Genomic DNA, 15,478 nt, shown 5'->3' with positions numbered 1-15,478 from the left:
TTCAGCAGCTGTTTTGTAACATTTTTAGTATAGCTTTACAATTATTTCTGTGTGAGGCTGTATAGCAGCCTGGCTTATTCTGTTTTCCCAATAAGAAATGTATTAGTGTTTAGGGCCTGGTTTAATAGTTGTGTTATTGTTTGAGTGTGTTCCATAATACAGGTGTAACTTTGTGCGGGCTAGTTTGTGTGCATTATTGCAAATCCTGAGAGTCTGTTAGGTGCTATTTTTCTCTTTCCATTTCTCCAGGTTCGCACTGCATGCAGAGTGGCTTTTTTGGTTTTCCATTCCAGTTTCTGTCTCCATATTTATAATTTGTGGTTTTTCTGTACTTGGTGAAGGGTATGTGACAGAGGTGAGGTATTTTACTAGCATGTAGGCATTTGTATCAATCTTATTTGTTGTGTTTTCTCAATAGGATATACATTAGTGGAAAATTACTGTCTTTTCATAAGGAAGGCTTTTGTGCCTGGTAGTAAAGGGAGTTTGTTTTGCTTTTACTGGGATGTCATCAGAACCAGAATATCTTTTTTTTGTATGATGCCTTGTACAGGGTAATGCCCTAGATCTGCTCTGCACTCATTGCTGGGAGTTGAGGGGATTCCTGTGGATGCAGAGTGCATGTTTGCATTTAGCCCCAAGATGATCACATGTTCAGTGTGTCACGTATGTGAGAACCATTTGTCAGGTGTGTCCCGGCCAAAAAAAGGTTGAGAATCACTGATCTTACAGTCCAACTGACTCCCTCGCAGGCTTTCTGCTTCGGATATATTTTTAAAAGTTTTTATTGTGAGTTTTTGCCTCTATGGCTAACTTCTTTTCAAATTCTCTCTTAGCCTATCTTATCAGTGCCTTACATGTAACTTGCCAATGCTTTATCCTATTTTTTTCTGATGGATCCTTCTTCCAATTTTTGAATGAAGATCTTTTGGCTAAAATAGCCTCTTTCACCTCACTTTTCAACTAAGCCTGCAATCGTTTTTCCTGCCACCTTTCTTAATGCCGTTGAAGCAGAGAGTTATGCTGGATATGCATTAAAAGTGAAGTATCAGACTTTCCTCCCCTGCCGTTGAAGCAGAGAGCTATGCTGGATATGCATGAAGTATCAGTCTTTCTCCCCTGCCATTGAAGCAGAGAGCTATGCTGGAAATGCTTGAAGTATCAGTCTTTCTCCCCTGCTGTTGAAGCAGAGATCTATGCTGGAAATGTGTGAGGTATCAGTTTTTCTCCCCTGCCGTTGAAGCAGAGAGCTATGCTGGATATGCATTGAAAGTGAAATATCAGACTTATTTGGTTTGGGGTAGTAACCGCCGTAACAAGCAAGCTTCTCCCCGCTTTTTTGTGAATGCAAATCCTTTTTTCCACATTTCTTCTTGCCGTTGAAGCTTAGAGCAATATTGGAGTCTTAGAGCAATGTTGGAGTCACATTAACCGTGTGTATTGGGGTAATTGGGGTAATTGAAATCTAACAATCAATGGAGTCAAAAAGGTACCCAAGCAAGGAAATACCCAAATCAAACCAAATGGGAACTTATAAAAAAATTTTTAAATTATAGCCTAAATGAAGGTGTCAGCAAGCCTGTCGTTGTTTCAACCAAAACCAACCGGTCTTCTCAATCATTCACCTTCACATTTTATTACACGCTATATATTTTTTTAGAATTTTTTCAAATTATTTTCGTAAAATGTAAATCACAGACCAGAGACCTCAAAGCGTCCAATATGGCCTTGTTTTGCAACACTTGTACTTCTTCAGGGGCATTCAAACAATTCTTAAATAACTTCTTTATCAAGAAGTATGTGGGTGTGAATGACTGCCTGGGTGAGAGCTTGTGTCTGAGGGTGTGATTGGGTGCCTGGTTGCTTTGAGGTCTCTGGACTGTGATTTACATTTTAATACCTTTTAGCAAACTATGCTACAGAATAACTGTCATTTCCCACCTCAGATGTTGACTTGACACTGACAGTGTTTTGGCATATTGCACCTGTATCAGGGGCCTTCCACTGGATGTCCCTACATATTGTGGAGGAGGATGGAGGGGTCCTTACCTCTACTCTAGTCTTGCTCCCCCTAGTTTTCCCACCTCATCTCTAATCTTTTTTCCTAACTCCTTGCAGTCCTGCATGTTTTTCTCTCTCGCATGTGCCCCAGAATGCTTCTTTTCCTCACCCTCTGCAGCTCAACAATCTCATGCCTTCCCACTAGCCACCCCTACCTTGTCAACCTGCCAGCCAGCCAGCTGTTAGTTAGACCCTGGTTTCCTCATCTCCTTTCACTTTGCTACTGCCACTGCTGACCCCAGGAGAGCTAATGCTTCCAGCATCATGCAGCTTTCTGAGCGTGAGATCAGCAGTACCTGAAGTCCTGCGTTATTTTCAAAGTCTTGAGATTTAGTGAGAACACTGCAGGAGTCTGGGCAATGTGCAATTCAAATTCAATGAGAGCCATGGAGTACCAGAAGTATCAGCTGTTTTTGGGCTGCCAATAGCAAGGTGTGAGGAGATGGGACTGACAGAGATGCAGCCAATGGGTCATATGTTAAATAAGTCTGGTCCACTGCATGTGACTAAATGGACTCTTGTACTTGAAAGCTTACACCTAAGTAAATCTGTTAGTCTATGACAGGACTTCCTAAATCTGTCCTGGGAACACCACAGCCAGTCAGGTTTTCAGGATGTCCACAATGAATATGCATGAGATAAATTTGCATATTCTGAGTCTCCATTGTATGTAAATTTATCTCATGCATATTCGTTCTTGATATCCTGAAAACCTGACAGCTGTGGAGTCCCCAGGATAGGTTTGGGAAGCTCTGGTCTATGAGGTGCAGCAAGCTCCTGTTTCCATTTATAAACATGAGACCCAATACGAACTATCCTGGCTGGTGCTACAGTTCCCACAATGGGGAATCCTGATCAGCATGTCATTTTACATGTTTGTATTTCTAACATGATACCTAAAATACACAATTCCTGTTGCTTTTAGAATACATTTCTTTTCAATTATTTATCTTTTCTGAACTCATAAAAATGTTACAGAACCCAGAAAATTGTTCTGTCACTTGCAGATAAACAGCTTGATTTACAAGCAGAAAAAATTGGTTTCTACAGTTTGAAAGACAGAGCAGTACATACATTGTGTGCAATAAATTGACTAAATATAATGTGTAAAGTATTTGTACAAGCTTCAGCAGCCTTTTGAAAGTAAAGCTCTGTTTCTCTGGTTCTGTTTAAAGTCTAGTTAGCCTGTCTGCTTTCGGTTTTACTGCAGTACCATGGGGCAAATTCTGTGTGAGGGGAAGGCTGCTTCTAAACCCTCCTATAGAGCTGAAGAGCAGTATTTATGTGACACATGCATGTCCTCAAAAAGGAGAGGAAGATGAACCCTTCAGAACAGAGTTTGCGATGAGCCATGATGGAGTCTGTGAAAGGAGTTAAGTGAGAGGCAAACATGAAGAGCCTGAGGAACTCTGATGAGGGAGGAAATTTGATTAAACTGCTCATAGAAACATAGAAATGACGGCAGAAAAAGACCAAATGGCCCATTCAGTCTGCCCAGCAAGCTCCCACACTTATTTTCCCATAGTTATCTGTTTCACCGTCCACCAAGTTCAGGGCCCTTGTTGGTAACTGTTTGATTCGAATTTCCTGCCACCCCCTGCCGTTGAAGCAGAGAGCAATGCTGGAGTTGCATTCAAAGTGAAGTATCAGGCTTTAATTGGTTTAGGGTGGTAACCGCAAGCAAGTTACCCACATGCTTATTTGTTTACCCAGACTGTGTAGTTCAGTCCTTGTTGGTTGTTGTCTGAATGCGAATACTCTTTTCCACATTTCCCCATGCAAACATGCCCATGAAGGAAACACACACGAGTCTGGCTAAATCTGTGGTTCTTTTCTACTGCTTTATACCTTGTGCCCTCTAATCGTGCTCAGAATTTCATTTCATGGGCAGTAAACATGAGTCCAGACAAATTCAGCCTTTTAAACTCTCCACTTTTGGGCAATTTGTGGTGATCCAGAAGGGAAAAAAGTGAATTCAATGTTTCCCAAATAGAAAAACTTCTAGCACCCTAAAACATCTGAGCAAATGTTTTGGATTGGCATCTAAAGATTAGAATGAGTCCATATTATGTACCCTTAGAAGCTTGGCCAGCTTTAGAATATTTACTGAAGGGGCTAAATCTGCAGTTTCACATGTTTTCAGCAGGTGGCACCACAGTGCTTTGCATTGTGTTAAAATATTGCAGGTCTGAATTGGCAGTTGGGAGTTCTGCCTGGTTTTCCCTTCTGCCCTTCTATTGTGTTCTCCTAAGACCTGAGTTAGAACCTACTACTGTTACCCAATAGCAAGAGACAAAAGCATGCATGCCATTTTATTCAGTGAGAGGCGTGAGGCCATCGCACACACTATTTACAATTTGTTATGAATGTTTGCTATGTGAGCCGCCTTGAAATAAGTTCCCTTGTGAAAGTGCGATATATAAAGTTTAATAAAATCTAATTCAAAACAGAAATTTTGGGAGATAGTAACTTACAACTCGTACTTTCTACTACTACTTAGTACTTCTATAGCTTTACTCAACATATACACAGCGCTGTATGAAAATCTACGTGAGTCCCTGTTCGACTGAGTTTACAATCTAATCTACTGACTCTGACTGTGGCCAAATCACTTCATTACCCTACGCCTCAGTTTATCTCTCTATATATTATACAATTGTAGTGATTTCAGGTGAGCACTGCAGCACATCTGTGCATGCACATGCAGAGCAACGGTCACCTGTAGCTGAGGCAGGAAACCTCAGGCAGCGAGGCCAGAGTCTGTCAGGTAGAGCCCAGTGGCAGGGCCAGCAGCAGAAAGGATAGTATGGTTTCTTAGGCCCCACCAACAAAAGAGAAAAGAGAGGCAGTGGATGTAGAAAGGCTGGTGGGGGTTTCCCAGGACCCATCCATGCTAGAAGATGAAGTCTGGGGAAGGAAAGGGAGGATAGAAGAAGGTGGGGGTGAATTAGTGAGAAGGAGAGTAGAACAGGAGAAGAGGGGCGAATGGGGGAGAGTCTGTGAAGGGGTGTTGTGAGCTAGAGGGAGAATAGTTCAAGGGGGAATTTCTTAGCATTCAGACAGGTTAATCTATGACCAGTGAGTTATGCACCTCTACCAGCAGATGGAGAGGGAGCAAAGCTGATGTCATGGTATATATACCCCTGCACTGACAGCCTGCCAGTATTCTCTGTCTCCAGCAGATGGTGGACATGCATCTCCCTACTAGGGATTGCTTAAAAAAAAATTTAGAAGGAGAAAAGAAGGAAATTAATTTGCCCCGCTCTCCTGTGGTGATACCTTCTTGTCTTTCCCTCAGTCAAGTTGTCCTGAGGTGATATCTGCGGATATCTCCCTCAGTAGAGTGCCTCGGTCTGGTAGCTGATTTTCTGGCATGGACTTAGCTGTAGAGAGAGAAACAGCTGAGAGGCTAGCAGGTGCAGGAAGCCGAGCGCACAGTGGTGAAGACCTTTGCCCTCTCCCCCCACAGCCAGAGACAGACTCTATATTCGGCTGGGACAGGCTGAGCTCAGGCAAAGAGTAAATATTAAAAAAAAAAAAAAAAAGTGAGGGATTCCATTTTCCTTCTGGTCTTTGAGCCTCAATGTGCTGATTAAACGTCCGTTCCCGCCACCGGCGAAGCTTGGGGAGTCATGGCAGTTTGACGGTTTGAGATGCCTTTTGGCTAGGCTCCGCTCTCAAGCTTTGCTCGGATGTCGCAAGGTTAGGCTACAGTGGCATTTGCACAATTTTTTAGGTGCAGGTCTGCTGTGAAACAGTGTCTGACAGTTCGCACTTGCATGCCCAGGTGGGCACCTACCTGGACCATGTATTGGACACCTAAATTTTGGGGGTCCGTAGTGCGCGCTTATTGGACAGAGCTTGTTTTTGGGTGCCCTGTCCAGGCTCACTTGTGGAGACATGCAGTTGGGCACACAACTGTCAGATGCTTTTGGTAACTCGCTGCTAGTGGATATTTATCCATGGCGCCAGCAGCAAAGAAGCTTAAGCACCTTACCCATTGTGCTGATTGCCATATTCAGGCATCTCAGCCTGGCGTCCCCTCTAATTTGTGTCAGTGCTGCTTGGAGGCTCAGAGAGAGTCGTCTCCGGCTGATTATCCTGAGTCTGGCCCTAACCCAGCATGATGAGGAATGGGACTGGAGGGGGTACTTGTCAGGTTTCGCCTGGTTTTGGGCTCCCCTAACTGGTTCGTCAGCAGGGGAAGGCAACTCAGTGGGCACAGGAAAGACACCCCCTGGTTTTGGTATGGATCCTTCTGCCCTTTCTTGGGTGGAATTTTTTCAAGGGCAGCAGTCCTTTCTTCAGGCACAGTCAGCAGAGCTGGCCAAACCTAAGAGTTCAGGATCGCAGACTGCTGATCCCCGCACACCTGGTGCCATGGGTAAGAATCTGAGTACGTCTAGGTCTACTGGGGGTCACGATGATAGGGACCCAGATGGTACGGATGATGAAGGTGATCCTTACTCCTTGAAGGATGGGGAAATTCCTCTGGGGTTGGAGCTGTATAGAACAGTGTTGCGTTTCTTTCATAGATGGGAGTTGCCAGCTCTGATATCCCAGACACTGAAGATGCTGGGGGTGCCGGGAGCTGAGTCCATGTCTGAGCCAAAGAAAAATCCCAGTTTAGTTTCTTAACCATTATGGATGCTATTCAAGAATTGATTGATCTTGAATAGGGCACCCCGGAAGCTAATTTTAAAGAAGGACGAGCCTTGGAAGCGCTGTACCCCCTGAATCCAGCAACGAAAGTGCAGTTGTGCTTTCTGAAAGTAGACGTGCTAGTGTGCGCAATCATCAAGCAGACAACTTTCCCTGTAGAAGGGGGACTGGCATTGAAGGATGAGCAGGACAGGAGAATTGAGGATATCCTTAAGCAGGCCTTTGAGGCAGCGGCAATGAATTTGCAGATAGCTTCTTGCTGCTCTCTGGTGGTTCACTCTTGCTTGCTTCTCTCTCAGTAAGTCAATGAGTCTGGTTTGAATTCCAGGGTAGTGATGGAATCAGCAGCCGCCTTTTTGGCGGTTGCAGGCTCAAACCTGGTCCACACTTCTGCCAGAGGGGTGGTTTCGGTGATAGCGGCTAGGCGTCAGCTGTGGCTGAGGAATTGGTCAGCCGATATAATTTCAAAGTCTAATCTTATGAAATTGCCCTGTAAAGGATCACTCTTGTTTGTGAGTGAGTTGGAAAAAAATGGCCAGTAATTGGGGTGAGTCCCAGGTTCCTCTGTTACCAGAGGATAAAAAGCAGGTGCCTCGCTCATTAGGCGTGAGAGGTCGTGCTAGGGGTTTCAAAACGTTTTCAGCCCTACAGAGGAGCAGCTTCTCAGGACTGAGACCTAATTTTGAGTAGGACTCAGTCCTTTGTCCCAGGCAGCCCAGATGGGGTGCAGGCTCAAGCGGCAGTGCCCCCTGACCCCTTCAATGAGGGTGTGCTGACCTACCCCTGGGAACAGGAGATAGGGGGCCGCCTGTCTCTTTTTTTATCGGAGGTGGGTGGAAATCACGTCAGACCAGTAGGTTCTGAAGTTGACAAGAGATGGCTATGCTCTGGGGTTTCTCAGCGTTCCTCGGGACGTTTTCATACTCTCCCTGCAGCTCTCCGCAGAAGAGACAAGCAGTGGAGTGTACATTGTCAAAGCTCCTCAGCCTGTGGGCCGTGATTCCAGTGCCCCGTCACAAGAAAATACAAGCTAATATTTCATTAATTTTGTTGTATCCAAGAAGGAGGGTTTCTTTTGCCCCATCCTGGATCTCAAGGGAGTCTACTGTCTTTTGCGAGTGATTCGTTCCTGCATGGAAACCTTATGCTCAATGATAATGACAGTATAGTCATGGGAGTTTCTTACGTCTCTGGACTTGTCAGAGGCATATCTGCGTATTCCCTTCTGGCTGGAACATCAATGGTTTTCTGCATTTCGCTGTTTTGGGGCAACATTATTAGTTTCAGACACTACCCTTCAGTTTGGCCACCGCACCCAGAACCTTCTCCAAGGTCATGATGGTGGTAGCGGCACTGTTGATAAAGAATGGCATTCTGGTCCATCTGTACTTAGACAATTGGCTAATTCAAGTCAAGAGCATGAAAGAGAGTCTTCTGGCCTCGCACAAGGTGATCTCCTTGCTGCAGGAACAAGGTTGGCTGGTGAACTTGGCCAAGAGCGATCTGCAGCCATCCTAGACACTGGAGTATCTTGGTGTTTGTTTCAATATAAAGCAAGGCATGGTGTTCCTTCCGGAGATCCACATTCAGAAACTGATAGCACAGGTGTGACTATTGACACAAACAATACACCTGACGGTGTGGTCTTATCTACAGGTGCTTGGGTTGATGGAAACCGCCCTAGAAGTGGTTCTGTGGTCAAGGGCGCATATGCGTCCTCTTCAGCGCACACTGCTTGCACACTGAATTCCACAGTCTCAGGACTACTCGATAAGGATTCAGTTACCGGTGGAGATCAGCATCCAACTGCAGTGGTGGTTGCAAGCGGATCATCTGAGGAAGGGCGTTCCCCTATGAACACCGGACTGGCTAGTATTCACAATGGATGCAAGTCTCCAGGGTTGGGGGGCTCACCATCATGAGTTGACAGTGAAGAGGCACTAGAGTTCATAGGAGTCTCTCTGGAGCATCAGTTGGCTGGAAGCCCATTCCGTTCAGTTGGCATGCTTGCAATTCATCGACCGTTTGCAGGGTCGAGCAGTTCAAATGTTGTCAGACAGTGCGACAACAGAGGCTTTCATCAGTCGCCAGGGAGGAACAAATAACCAGCAAGTGTCACAGGAAATAGCCCAATTTATGGAATGGGAGGAAGTACATCTTCAGGAGATCTCAGTCTCACACATTGCAGGAAAAGACAATATAAGAGCCAACCTTCTCGGCAGACAGAGTCTGGATCCAGGAGGAAGGGAATTGTCAAACGAAGCGTTCCAGTTCATGGAGCCTCCCATTTCTGGACTTACTGGCAACATCACACAATGTGAGAGTTCCTTGCTTCTTCAGTTGCAGGAGAGATCTGTAGTCTTTGGACATTGTGGGAAATTTTAAGGAGTTTTTTAGTTTACATGAATAACTTTGTGCTGCGATAGAAATTAGTAGAGCAGAAAATCACTATTATTACTAATGAGAATAAATATCCCATTTTACTTAGCCTGCTTGTAACTAGAAGCAAGTCATGTGATCATATATATTAAAGAGCAGTTACTCAGGAGGCTAACTGCAGATATCAGGGAAAACAGGACCGTAGCCACTTGGCCACACCTAACTGCTGATGTGATAAGGACAGACAGTTGGGGCCTCAAGAATACATGGGATCAGCCCAGAGCAGGACCTAGAGCAAAGGTCAGAAGAATTAACTTAAAAAGAGCAACATGAGACAAACTGAAATCAGAGGAAAAGCTTGTTGGACATTACAGTGGGTAATGAAGTGCCTGATGAACTGTTCCTGGTTTTCCAGCACTGTGTTTCCGTCTTTCCAAAGATATATCAGACTCACATTGGAAACTGTGAGGGGGAAGTATTTTTGTGTAAGCAAAACTCTAATCTTATATGCTTTTATTGCTTATTATCAGACTTATAAGTAAACTTCTATACTTGTAAATAAACGTGCTGTGTATTCTGTAACGTAATGCCCTCGTGCAGGAGTGGCTGGAAGGTAAGCTTCTTTATGCCTTTTTCCCATGGCCCATGTTGGGCAGAATGACTCGGAGGATCAAGAGATACATGGGGTTGGTGCTTCTGATAGTGACAGATTGCCCCAGGAGACCATGGTATGCAGATCTGTGGAGGCTCCTGGTGGACTTTTTTTTCAATTACCAGTCCACAGGGATCTGCTATGGCAGGGACCTATTCTTCATGCAGATCCAACTCAATTTTGTCTTACAGTATGGCCCTCAAGAGGGCTGTGTTGCTGAAACGTGGATATTCCACTGCTGTAATTTACACTTTGCTTGAAACGTGAAAATTCTCCACTTCCATACCCTATGTTCGGGTTTGGCGAGTGTTTGAGGCTTGGTGTGAGGAATGAGAGGTTCATCCTCGTTCAGTTAAAATTCTGCTCAGTTTGGATTTTTTGCCGGATGGGTTGATTAAGGGCTTGGCCTTTAATTCCTTGAAGGTACAGGTGGAAGCTTTTGCCTGTTTCCAAGGTCAGGCAAATGGTGAACTCTTGTCAGCCCATCCAGATGTGGCCTGTTCTTGAAAGGGGTGAAGCATCTTTGTCCCCCCTTGCAGTTACCTTATGCCCTTGTGGAGTCTTAATCTGGTTCTGGATTTTCTGGCAGGTCCCACCTTTCAACCATTGCGTAGCTTTTCTTTGAGTTTACTTTCTTGAGGACGTTGTTCTGCTCGCAGAGTTTTCGAACTGCAGGCTCTGTTTTGCTGGGAACCTTTCCTGCGAGTGACTCCAGGAGCTGTCCAGCTGCGAACTGTTCCATCCTTTTTGCCAAAAGTGGTCTCATATTTTCACTTGAATCAATTGATTTCCCTGCCGATGAAGATAAATATCACCTGTTATGGACCTTGGATGTTAAGCGACATATCATCAGGTATTTGGAGGTTTCTAAACCTCTTAGAAAGACGGACCAGCTGGATATCCTCCACGGTGGGGATAATTGGGGTGAGCCAGTGTCGTGGGCTACGATAGCCTCCTGGATTAAGGAGGTTATCACTGCCGTGTATGTGGATGCTGAGCAGCCATTGCCTTGTCAGGTTGGGGCTTATTCTACTAGGGCTCAGGCAGGGTAATTGACGAGAGTAAATTGTTGTCTGCCGTCGAGATTTGCTGAGCTGTGATGTGGTCCTCCTTACACACCTTTTCCAGGCATTACCACTTGGATATGCAGGCCCGGGAGGACGCAGCCTTTGCGCGTGCGGGGCTGATCGAACTGCAGGCAGGCTCCTGCCCTGTTCAGGAATAGCTTTGGTACATCCCACTGGTCATGAATTATCCTGTCTGAATGCTAAGAAAGGAGAAATTACTACTTACCTGATAATTTCCTTTGCTTTAATGAAGACAGGTTAATCCATTTTCCTGTCCTTGGCTGCCGGATGGTGGTGCTATTTCCTCCTGCGTGGCTGCGCTTCTGGGGATTACTGGTAAGTGTCAGATCCAGTCCCTAGGTTAGTGATATGACACTCCTTATCTAAGCACAATGTTTGCCTATTAACTGAGTGTTTGAATGGTTGTCTGTTAATAATATGATCATGAATTGTTTAATTATCCACAGTCGGCTTTTGCAGAGAATACTGGTGGGCTGATGTCAGTGCAGGGGTATATATACTGTGACATCAACTTTGCTCCGTTTCTATCTGCTGGTAGAAGTGCATAACCCACTGGTCGTGGATTAACCTGTTTAAAGTGTGAGGGGGAAAGAATGCACACACATCCCAGCCCCAGCATATATCCACTATCACCCACACACGCCCTTTACCCTGTGTATACCTCCTACACTACTTGTACCTCCCCTTCCCCCTTCAGAAGTCACCCCCTCCCCACACTCACACAATGAGGTGGTATCAGGAGAATATGAAGGAGGGGAATGGAGGAGAGTACAAGGGTGAAAGTGTGTGCACACATCTTCCTCCAACCACTTCATGCACCAACACACTCCACATACACAGAGGGGGGGGGGGGGTATGAGAGAAGTCAGAAGTTGAGAGGGTGACAAAGGGGTGTGAGTGTGGGGAGATGGACAAAGTGGAGGTTCTATACACATAACCCCAATCCTGCAAGCAGGTTCCCATTACCATTCCCTCACACCACACTTTCAGCCCCTGACTCACAAACACTCACCTAGCCCTCCTCCCCTCAAGCATCTCACCTATATCACCCCACCACCTCTTTACACTACTACCATTTCTGACAACCCTCACCCCCCCACACACACACCCACTTACACTCCTCACCTATATCACCACCACCCGCTACACAAATGTGGGGGGAGAGAGGGATGGGGACAAAGAGGAGAGAACAAGGAACATAAGAAAATGCCATACTGGGTCAGACCAAGGGTCCATCAAGCCCAGCATCCTGCTTCCAACAGTGGCCAATCCAGGCCACAAGGGGTAAAGAGTGTGCCCCTCCCTTGTCCATACTTCCATATGTCCTCACACACGTGCACCCAGCACCTCTGCAAGCCACCCCACACCCCACTATGTCTTCCCCATTGAGCCCCACAAAGACCCTCCATTCCTCCATCTCCTTAGATCAGTTCCAAGACACCTGTCCACCTGATGCATCTATAACACATATGCATGTCATGGAGTCTTAAAATGTACACTCTGAATTTGGCATGCAATTCTTAACTCCTCTTTTCAGTCACGCTCAGCCAGGGAAAATAAGAGGGGTGGGGTCAGGAATTCTGTAGCTTTCCTCACCCTTCCTTTCATGAGGTCGCCAAGCAACCTGTCAGTACATTAGCAATCAGTCGCCCCACCCAGCCATCCCTTGCATTGCACTTCTATGCAGGAACATAGGTTTCTGAGCAGAGAGACCACCCAGTAATAATGAGCAAAGTGAGCAAGAGGCAGCCCCCAAGTCTAATTATAAATGCAGATAATAATGCTAATACTTTTCCTCTCTCTGCTCTTTGATAACTCTTATTTAAAATGTGCATCAGTGTTTGGTAGCCAGATCTTTCTCCCTAGAAACAGCGCACTTTACATTTCTGAAGTGTTAGTAGAATATTGAAATCACTGTTAAAATACCAAAAATTTTAGAACTGATTAGGGAAGCAGTACACTAGTGTTTGAACTAGTGGTCATACCATACCATAGCTCCTTTTTCATATCTTTACGTTTCTTCGAAGACTTACTCACCTTCTCAGATCTCAGTCTGTGATCCCTCCACCCTATATGCTTCCTTTGGAGAAATCCTGACACTGTCTCTGCGGAGAGCAGAAAATAATGTTGTGCATTTTCTCTGACCTGCATATCTGATTATCAAGTGAGTTTCATTTGTAATGGTTTTCCTTTGGTACCATCATACTCAGTCCTGTCTACTTTGTGTTTGGCGCTTGGATACTAGGTAAAGAAGATGGCCCCTCTTGGCGTTGTGCCTAGCACTATCCAGTTGGGATTTCATTTTGGAAACTGGCTGGGCAGAGCTAAGGTTTTCTGGGTGGTGGTGTATACCTTTCTTCTCTTACATCCTTATAAAATTGTCTTGCTATACTAGTGCAATGGGCTGTTCATCATGTTTGTTTAAGTCATTGACCCATTGAAGAGAGAATAACTCTCAAAAGCTTATCATAGATATATTGTTAATTCAATAAAAAGGTATCACCTATACCTTGTTCACTGACCCTTAATTCCACATATCCAAAGGGGACTAAAATGGCAGCCACAATTCTTTTCCTTTAAATGGAAGATAATTATTGGGAATATTGCCATAGCCCCCTCCCTGTTTCCCTTTCTCAAATGTACCCCCACCGTCCAACTTCCCTCCTCGTACATACACCTTAATAGTTTGTTTTCCATTTCTGGATTTGCAGTTGTTTACTCCTAGCTTTTATCTGCTTCCGAGAATAGCACTTCTGAGGTGCCTGTCAGCCTGGTGAAGGGAGATAAGACGGCCCTACAGTCTGTACAAAAGGCAGCCTTGTCTGCCAGGACTAACGCTTTATCAGGAGGGTTTGCAGGCGCCTGAATACACAGCTGTTCAGCTATCTGGTACCTTTTGCTCTCCTTCCAGATAACTGTAAAGATTCAAAGGATGGAGATCATCCAAGATAGCTAGGTTGCTCCAAAAGCCTGGCTCCTGTTTCCTAATGCTGCTGGGTAGCAGCACATCTTAAAGCTAGCAGAGCAGGAAGTAACTGCACAGAGCTGTGATTAACAAAAAACAGTCAAATAGCCTGAAAATGTGAGCCATATCAGAATCCAACAAGTTTACAAAGGATTTCCAGAATGAGCCATTTTATCCTTAAGGTTAAGATTACATCTCCCAACTTGTTTATCTTGATTTGTGTTTAACCTTTTCTGTATTGCCCCTACCCCTTTCATATATAATACCCTGTGTAGCCACTCAACGCCGCCTTCTGGTCATTGATAAACTGTTGATGAATCACACTTTTTCAATATAAATAAATAAATATAAATAGGCACCAGTCTTTTGTAGCAATCAATATAAATTCATGTTATGCTATAGTAGACAGTGTATAAAATGGGAAGAAAACAGCTGTATAGAGCGGATCCTGCCTCCTCTCCATTCGCAAAAACAACAATTTTGGAATGAAATGAAGAGACCCTATTGCTTGCAAGCGAGGTTGCTCTATCCTTGTTTCTGTTTTATTTGTATTGATTTATTTCATTTAGAATGCACCAGTTCCTAAGTGACAAGTTGACACATTGCAGAAATGTATCCAGCCTTCTGATCTTTGAGAAATGAAAAACACATTGGATGCCCATGAACCAGAAAGCTACACAGGAGCAAAACTCTTCCTTAAACTAAAATAAATACATGTTGCATTTTGTCATGACAGATGCCAGTCTTTTGTATGTCCACATCTCACTGGGGCCAGAGTTTTAAAATCAGGGACTTTTCAAAAGAAGCCCATAACATCTACCCCTTACTATTTGAATGTGGGATTAGTAGAGGAGGAGGTTTCCTTTATGGAGAATGGCTAGACCTGTAGAATACGCTAAAATGTTAACACTAGGGTTGGAATCTCAAGACCCAGTGCAGCTGCTGGCACTCCATCCCTTGCACCACATGATTGCCAGCCATTCCTTTAAATCTCAACTTGAGTTGAGATCTAAAGGAATCCACAAGGCAATTGAATGAAAGTTAATGAGGTAATTATGACTGTGTGGGCTGCAGTACATAAACTGAATCCAAATGTGATCATATAAGGATGAGTAAATGGCCAAGTAGTTTATCAAGTCTCTTTGCAGAGCATTGTATCATGTTGCTTGAATATATTCAGCAGTTGGCAAAGACACGGTATTAATGATTTTCAGGAGTAATGGGCCTCTGGTGGAAATCTTCATGTATTTTTAATCTGTATAAGAGGCTTCTGTGTGCTTGCAAACAAATTTTGTATTATAATTTTGATTTTAAAAATGACTACTGGGACTGGCCCAGTGACTTCATGGCAGTGCTGCATGCTGCCATGCAGAATTCCTGGGTTCAGTTCCTGAGCCTAGCCTTCTTTTCCTCAGGTTTGCTAAGATGAGGTATGCTGTACAAGCTGGGTTCACAGCCTCCAGGAGAAGGGTGTTTGTCATTGCACAGTGGCAATACGTGACTTTAAATGGATGTGGGGAGGGTATGCACACATACTGAATTCCAGAAAGAGTTGCAGTCCAGGGCCCCTGATCAAGGACTCTCTGCGATGGCTGGATAAGACAGGAAAGGGAAAGGAGTCATAAATGGGCAGGAAAGTGGGGAAGAGCAAACTCTAAATAGTTGCAAAAG

General features: G+C 44.7%; 1 protein-coding gene across 7 annotated transcripts in view; it reads left to right on the top strand.

The window, feature by feature from the left end:
* Positions 1–15,478, top strand: part of INO80 (INO80 complex ATPase subunit) — a 435,009-nt gene that overhangs the window by 269,971 nt on the left and 149,560 nt on the right. The gene's annotated exons all lie outside the window — the stretch shown is intronic.

This window comes from Rhinatrema bivittatum, chromosome 4 (assembly GCF_901001135.1).
Source record: "Rhinatrema bivittatum chromosome 4, aRhiBiv1.1, whole genome shotgun sequence".
NCBI classification, from domain to species: Eukaryota; Metazoa; Chordata; class Amphibia; order Gymnophiona; family Rhinatrematidae; genus Rhinatrema; species Rhinatrema bivittatum.
This window is presented reverse-complemented; position numbering and strand designations above follow the sequence as displayed.